This window comes from Mustela nigripes, chromosome 5, assembly GCF_022355385.1.
Source record: "Mustela nigripes isolate SB6536 chromosome 5, MUSNIG.SB6536, whole genome shotgun sequence".
Classification (NCBI taxonomy): domain Eukaryota; kingdom Metazoa; phylum Chordata; class Mammalia; order Carnivora; family Mustelidae; genus Mustela; species Mustela nigripes.
This window is the reverse complement of record NC_081561.1, coordinates 59,550,851-59,558,231: the sequence shown is the minus strand read 5'-3', so window position 1 is coordinate 59,558,231 and position 7,381 is coordinate 59,550,851.

The following is a 7,381-nucleotide window of genomic DNA, read 5'->3' as shown; positions in this document are numbered from 1 at the left end:
GCTCAGGTCATGATCCCAGCATCCTGGAATCGAGTCCCGCATCAGGCTCCTTGCTCAGCAGGGAGCCTGCTTCTCCCTCTGCCTCTGCCTGCCATTCTGTCTGCCTGTGCTCACTCTCTCCCCCTCTCTCTCTCTGATAAATAAATAAAATCTTAGAAAAAAAAAAAAAGAAGAAAGAAAGAAAAAGAAAACTGAAATAACTCTGGGGTGAGGTTGCTTCTTTGTCGGGAACCTGCCCGTGCCCAGCACCAAGAACGAATCCCAACCCCAGCTCAGCCACCCCAGCGAGCGTGGCTCCTTCCTCTGCCTGCTGGCAGCCTGGTCTGTCTGAGCTCCTCACTGGCTACCAATCGGCAGAGCCAGACAGCAGGGCCATCTGCCACATCCTCTCCCAACCCGATGGGAAGCCTGCTACGGGTTTCCTGTTCTAGAACTCTCTATGAGTTAACCCAGGTAGGAGAAACAATTTAGGCTCCAGACAGGCCTCAATCCTTGTCCAACTGGGTGACCTTGGGCCCAACACAAAACCAGTATGAGCCTCTGTTTCCTTATCTGTAACATAACAAAACCAGTATGAGCCTGTTTCCTTATATATAACTAATAATTGGACTAACTGCAAGGGTTGTTGTGAATATTGAAAGGTCAACTGTGTACAGAGTTCGCACATAGTAGGTGTTCAGTAAAATTCTTACTCTATGTATGCAGCAGGTGCCCCATAAAGAACCTGTTGAGGGACGCCTGGGTGGCTCAGTGGGTTAAGCCGCTGCCTTCGGCTCAGGTCATGATCTCAGGGTCCTGGGATCGAGTCCCACATCGGGCTCTCTGCTCAGCAGGGGGCCTGCTTCCCTTCCTCTCTCTCTGCCTGCCTCTCTGCCTGCCTACTTGTGATTTCTCTCTGTCAAATAAATAAATAAAATCTTTAAAAAAAAAAAAAAAAAAAGAACCTGTTGAATTGGGATTTGCTGTCAGCATGTCTGAAGGCAGACAAATGAGCCTTTACCCAACACCTTTCTGCAGAAATTAACAGCCATCCCACCATCTAGGGCCCTCTCCAAACTCACCCACTCCTGAGGCGGGAGGGGTATCCTCCTGTTCTCTACCCAACTCCTTTTTCTTTCTGCACTGCCTTCACTTCAAGCATGAGCTGAGGGTGACACCTGGCGGCCATTCCTGTAGCTGCAGGCCCCTCACCGGCGACACCCTCCAGTAGGAAAAGCATGAGATCTGGTGGATGAGGGAGCCGTTCTTCCCAGCACTTTCCCTCCACCTCACACCTCCCTTTCAGGGCTCAGGGGACTTCCAGACAGCCACTCCTCCACTCCACCTGAGAGAGCTCTGACACTTGTACCTGCCTGATGGGCGGGATGATCAAGGAAACTTATGCCCAGACCCTGCCCTGGCTGCGGGCAGAAGGCAGAAGGATAACGTTTACTCTTCCCTCAAGAGCTGCTTGGCCCTTACAGGCACCATCTCACTCAATTCTTATCGCTAGGGCCTATGACTGCAGCTGAGAAGTCAGGCACAGCAAAGTTAAGCAACTTGCCCAGGGTCGCACAGCTCAGAAGGACCTGAATAATGAAATGAATGGGACAGCGGTAAGCCTCCAGGCGACAGAGGAGGCCAAGAGGAAGTGGCCTGCCAGAGGGTTAGAAATGCCAAGTTCCAACCCAGCCTTGCCCAACGAGTGGAGTGACCTCCCTCAAGGGCCTTCTCAAACTGGCTATACAAGAGAATCACCTGGGGAGAATTTGTAAAATGTCAGTGCTTGCCCCGGCTGGCTGATGAAATCAATGTCAGGAGGAGTGGGGCTGAGGTATGGGTATTTTTTAAAAAATCTTTCTAGGTGATTTTAAATGAAGCCAGGGTTGCAAATGGGGCCTCTGGGAGTTTCCCATCTTCAGACTCCCCTGCTCTCCAGAGGTCAGCTCCCCAGGACTACCCACCCCCCACCCCCATCCCGAGGGCTCTCCAGAGAACTGACTCCTTCCTTTCCCAGCATTCTCGGGACATCTTAGCTTGTCCACCCAGACCCCCAAGACAAGGCATCAACTCACCCTCTGAGGCCCCCAGGGAGAAGATTGGCCACCAGCTCATGCCAGAGGGGGCCCACCAGGCTTGAGCCTCCTGAATCTCTGACCCCAGGCCTCGCCTCTGTGGTGGGGGCAGTGAAGGCCACTGGGAGCTTAACCCCAACAGGATGAAGGCGCCATAATTAGGGTCAGGCGGTTGGCTCAGCCTGCGGAAATCCCCAGCTTAGTAGGGATAGGGGGGCTTCAGCCTGGGAAGGGGGGGTCGGGGCAGAAGTGAGGGGGCAGGGAAGCACAGGCATGTGGAGACCCCAGGACCTAGCCCCCATCCACCTCCTGGGAGCTCAACCTAGTTCACCCCCACCCTGGATCGCTGACTCCCAGGGAGGGAGGAAAAGACTGACCGGCCCCCTAACCCAGTCGCCCCAGTGCTTCTTCAGGCTGGGGTGTGTGGGGGCCAACCCCCAACCCCAGCCTTTGGTTGGGGGAGGAAGGTACCTGTGGGAAAGGGCTACGTGAGTGTTCCCAGGACAACACAGGCTGCTCTCTGGCCCATAATCCTCAGGCCTTGAGTGCAGGATCACTTTCCTCTGTGGAATGTAACGCTGAGGGGACAAAATGTGGCAGGAGGATAGGGGGGTGGAGGGGGCAGACACCAGGGACTGAATTTTGCTGGGGGTATTTCCCAGCCCCTAAACAGCCCTCCAGGAGGTGGCTGTTACAAAAAGAAGTCTCCCCTACTCCCGGCTCATTCCAGGGCACAAGGTCTTGGGTTGGGCTGGCCGGGTCACTACCAACAGACCCCCACCCAGAGTTCCTGAGGGTCTGGGTGATCACCTCTGCTAACCACACATTTGCAGGGGAGGAAATGGGGTCTAAGAGATTAGAATGGGCCAAGTTGCATAGCATCAGAACCATACCTAGAAGATCCAGCTTCCCCAGAGTCTACCCACATGAGCCAGCAAGAACGGAAACCTGCTCCCACGCTCTGCCCCCACAGCTGGGCACCCTTCCCTCTCCTGCTCTCCAGGGTCCTGGGCTGGGCATGGCTGGGCAAACAGGGGACAGGTGCATACTAGTCCACAAGCCGGTGATGGCTGGGACCAGGGGCAGCCCGCTGGCTCCCACACGGAGATTCAAGACTGATTCCTCCAGGAAGCCTTCCAGGCTGCTCCACAAGGGGCTGGTGGTGTTAGCCAACACGCACACCCAGCTGTGACCTCCCAAAGGATGTCCTCCCCTCTCCTGCCTGCCCCCCGCCCAACACAGAGGACCTACATATGCCTCTGTTCTAGCTGTAGGCTCTCCTAAGAGCCCCTGAGAGCAGGAGTTTGCAGGCACAAGGTACTGTGCCCAGCCCAGCAGCAGCCACTGGGAGGCTGGGGAGCAAGCTGGGCTAAGGCCTTAACAAATCAAGTGGGACTGTTGGGTGGGGCAGGGTATCTGACAATCACCCTTCCTGGGCCTAGCACAGTGCTAAGTGGAAGTGAAGATCCCAGCCAGCAGCACTACCACACATTTATGCCGTGGCACTTACACACCACAGACACACCCGGGTGTTTGTTTCAGACTCCGAGCAACCGCCGCCATAGGGGTCATTGGTCCTGCTCATTGGAGGCAGCTGAGGCCTAGAGGCAAAACCCCTTTGCAGCTGGGGGGAGGGGCTTCAGGACACAGCCTGGGTAGCCGAGCTTCCAGCCCAGCATCCACCTCGTGCCCTCACTCCCAGCCCTCCCCCTACTAGGGTTCAAAGGTGGGAGAGGGGCTTTGCCCAGGAGAGAAGTAAATGTGACTTGGGCTCCTAAATATAAAAATGGTAGAGCAGGGGTGCCTGGGTGGCTCAGTGGGTTAAGCCTCTGCCTTCTGCTCAGGTCATGATCTCAGGATCCTGGGATGGAGTCCGGCATCAGGTTCTCTGCTCCGCAGGGAGCCTTCTTCCTCCTCCTCTCTCTCTCTCTCTCTCTCTCTCTCTCTCTGCCTGCCTCTCTGCCTACGTGTGATCTCTGTCTGTCAAATAAATAAATAAAATCTTTAAAAAACAAAAATGGTAGAGCAGATGAGTCCGAGGCCTGCTATGTCCCAGACACTCTGCTGAATTTGTTAGATGCAGGGGAGTCAAGTGTTGGACCTAGAACTCCCAGCACCCCTCCTAGGGAGCCAGAGCTGTAGCAGGCACGCGCATGCACACACACACACATACCCAGGTGGCATGAGTCCCTGCACGTCCTAGGAGACAGAGTGTCCCAGCCCATTCACTCCCCTCTGATAACCCAGTAGCTTCCAGCAGGACAAGCACGTAACTTCAGGCTGGCCACCTCGGGCACATGCCAGGCCAGCTGCCAGGGCCCAGATCCCCAGCCCTGCTTGGCCCTTGAGCGTGACCTCCTCCATGGCTCAACCTGTTCAACTCAGGGAAGTGAGTGACCCGGAGGATGTGAGGCCCAGGGCACTCCCCCTCCAAGCCCCTCCCTGGCGCTAGCATGCACTGCAGGGCTAGAGCCTAATGGGGAGCCTCGGGGATCCCCGTGGCTCGGTGGAGGCTGCTGGGTTATCAGAGGGGAAATTAGGGGTAAATGTGGGAAAGGTGGAGGTGTCTGTGTGAGATCAAGGTTTGGAATCCAAGAGAAGTATAGAAGGTGCCTGGTCAGGGAATGCTAACAAGGCAGCTGGAATTTAGGGAAGAGAGGACCCATGGGGGCATAGATAGAGGAAGTGGACTCCTCTATCCTGACGCTTATAAGCTGGATGCCCTTGGGCAGATAGCCTACTCTCTCTGAGCCCCTCGGTATCATAGTACCTACCTCACAGACTTGTGAGAAGTAAATGAAGTAAAACACCGAGCCTACAGCCTAACACACAGGATCTGTCCAACTCACAGGCTCTGTTGCAAGGAAAATCCAAAAGACTCTGAGAGCAAACCCTGAAAAAGAAATCAAGCCTGAGCTGGGTCTGGTAGAAAGGAAGATTACAGAGCAGAGAGACCAGGAAGGTCCTGAGGCTTTAGACCTGGGGCAGACAACCCTCAGTGCCCTTGCCCATGGGGGATTCTGAAGTGTCCTGGGAGAGTGCTCTCCACCCCGGGCCCTCCTCATTCACATGAGGGGGCCTAGGTCCAGAGAGAAGGAACTGGACCCAGGTCACTCTGAGAAGGCAGATCTGCTAACCCCCAAGCCAACCTCCTTTCCCTTGTGGTCACCTGGCCCATGTTCAGAATAAGAAGCCAGAGGCAAAGACCCCTCAATTCCATGAAAGGGAAAGACCTAGAAATCAAACTCCCGGGAGATAAAGACAAAAAGGTCCGTTCCCATTCCCACCCGGGGCTTTAACCAAGACCTTGCTGAGGCCTGCAGAATGCTCATGCTTCCTCCAAAGACCAGACCAAAAGCACCTTTCTGAGAAGCCCTCCCTGACCAGCGATGGCAGTGGTCCAAGTTGTGTTCCTGAGTGCCTGCTCTCCGAGGCTTCCACTGAGCCACCTCTGTGGTCAGTGGGTGTGTTTTTTTCTCTCCACTGGGCTGAGGCCAGTGGCAGGGTCTCAGTCAAGTTGGAGAACCAAAGGCCAACGTCATATCCCAGTCAAGTGGTGGGAAGTGTGGATGAAGGAATCAGTTGGACCCACACCTATCAGGGGCAAGGGCACCCAAGAAGTAGGGACAGGACTCTGGGGCAGCAGCTGTCCTGTTCTGGTCAGTCCTTCCCACCCCTGTGCCTGAGCCCCATGCTAAGAGCAACTTCCTGGTGCAGGATGTACCCTGTCCCAGATGCCTGGCATTTACCAAAAGGGCAGAGACGTGAGAAGGGCCTCACCTGTGCCATCCACTCAGCAAGGAGCTGGGTGGCCAGCAGGAGGGAGAGGAGTTAGGTTTCAAAGTGGCCAAAGATGACAGAGTGATGGCAGATGCTGGCCATGTCAGAACCCGCAAAGGCTTAGTTTCTAGACCAGACAATACAAGGGGCTTCTGCAGAGCAACAGGAGGACATCAAGCCAACCCCCAAAATGGACAAGAGATATGGACGGGCAGTGCAAGGAGACAAGACCCCCAAAAGCAAACATGCGTGAGGGGAGGTGCTGAAAAGCACCAGGCTTCACTTACCTCCAATGGATGGGCAAAAATGAGAGAGCTAGAGAAAGCCCAGCAAGGGCGGGGACATGGGGACCCCGGAGCCCATCACACAGGCGGGTGTAGGCTAGGTAGCGCGCTATGCACTCCGGTTGGCCATGCTCCGTCAGATGAAACATGAGGTCCCCTGTGACCCAGCAGCGCCACTCATGACTGCATGCCAGGAGTCTCAGCCAGGTCCCCACGCGCCAGGCCCGGGGAGCCCCACAGCTCGTTCCCACGGGGGGGAGCAGAAATTTGTGGGACTGCACCTCATGGGATATGGAACAGCAGTTTGGAGCACCAAGGCTAGATTTTAAAAATAGTGTTGAGTGAAAATTATAACACAAGGAATACAAACGTTCACCAAAGTTGTTGTTTTGTTGTTGTTGTTGTTTTTCAAAATAGCAATGCCCGTGGGCAGAGCTTCTGCTGGGCTGCGCTGTGACTGGTGGCGAGGGTCCTACGCAAGTGATTTGGAAGCAGAAAGAACCTCAAACCCAGGGCCGTGGGGCTCCCCTGAGCCGGCCACAGGGAGGAAACCAGAGGTGAGTCCTTGCCTTCACAAACATCTCTGTAATTAAGGGATTTTTGTCCTTTTCCTGAAGCAGTCTTTACCTTTGGACACACATTCAGAAAAATCTGTAAAACAATATGCAGCCTGAGGTGTGCTTCAAAATCATCTCCGGGTGGGAGCAGGGGGAGTGGGGAAGAGGTTGATGAAACCAGATTGGCCTCGAACTGTTTGCTGCTGAGTCTGGGGATGTGGGTACGCTAGTTCATTATGCTTTGTTCTCTACTTCTATGTGTGTTTGCAAGTTCTCTAACAGAAACTTGGAACCGGGGGCGCCTAGGTGGCTCGGTGGGTTAAAGCCTCTGCCTTCAGCTCAGGTCATGATCCCAGGGTCCTGGGATCGAGCCCCACATCGCAGGGAGCCTGCTTCCCCCTCTCTCTCTGCCGGCCTCTCTGCCTACTTGTGATTTCTGTCTGTCAAATAAATAAATAAAATCTTTAAAAAAAAAAAAAAAAAGAAAGAAAGAAAGAAAAGAAAAGAAACTTAGAAATGGACAATGGTCCCAGTAAGAGAGTCTGTCATTTATTTGCAGAGACTAGTCCCTGAACTTAGGGAGCCCCCAGTCTGATAGGAAAGACACAGCCCCCTGCCCTCTGGATAGCCAAGGCTTTCCTGCGTCTTCTCATCCTGCCTGCCTGGCCAGGAGTCACGCGTGAGACAGAGGCATGGTCCTGGCACT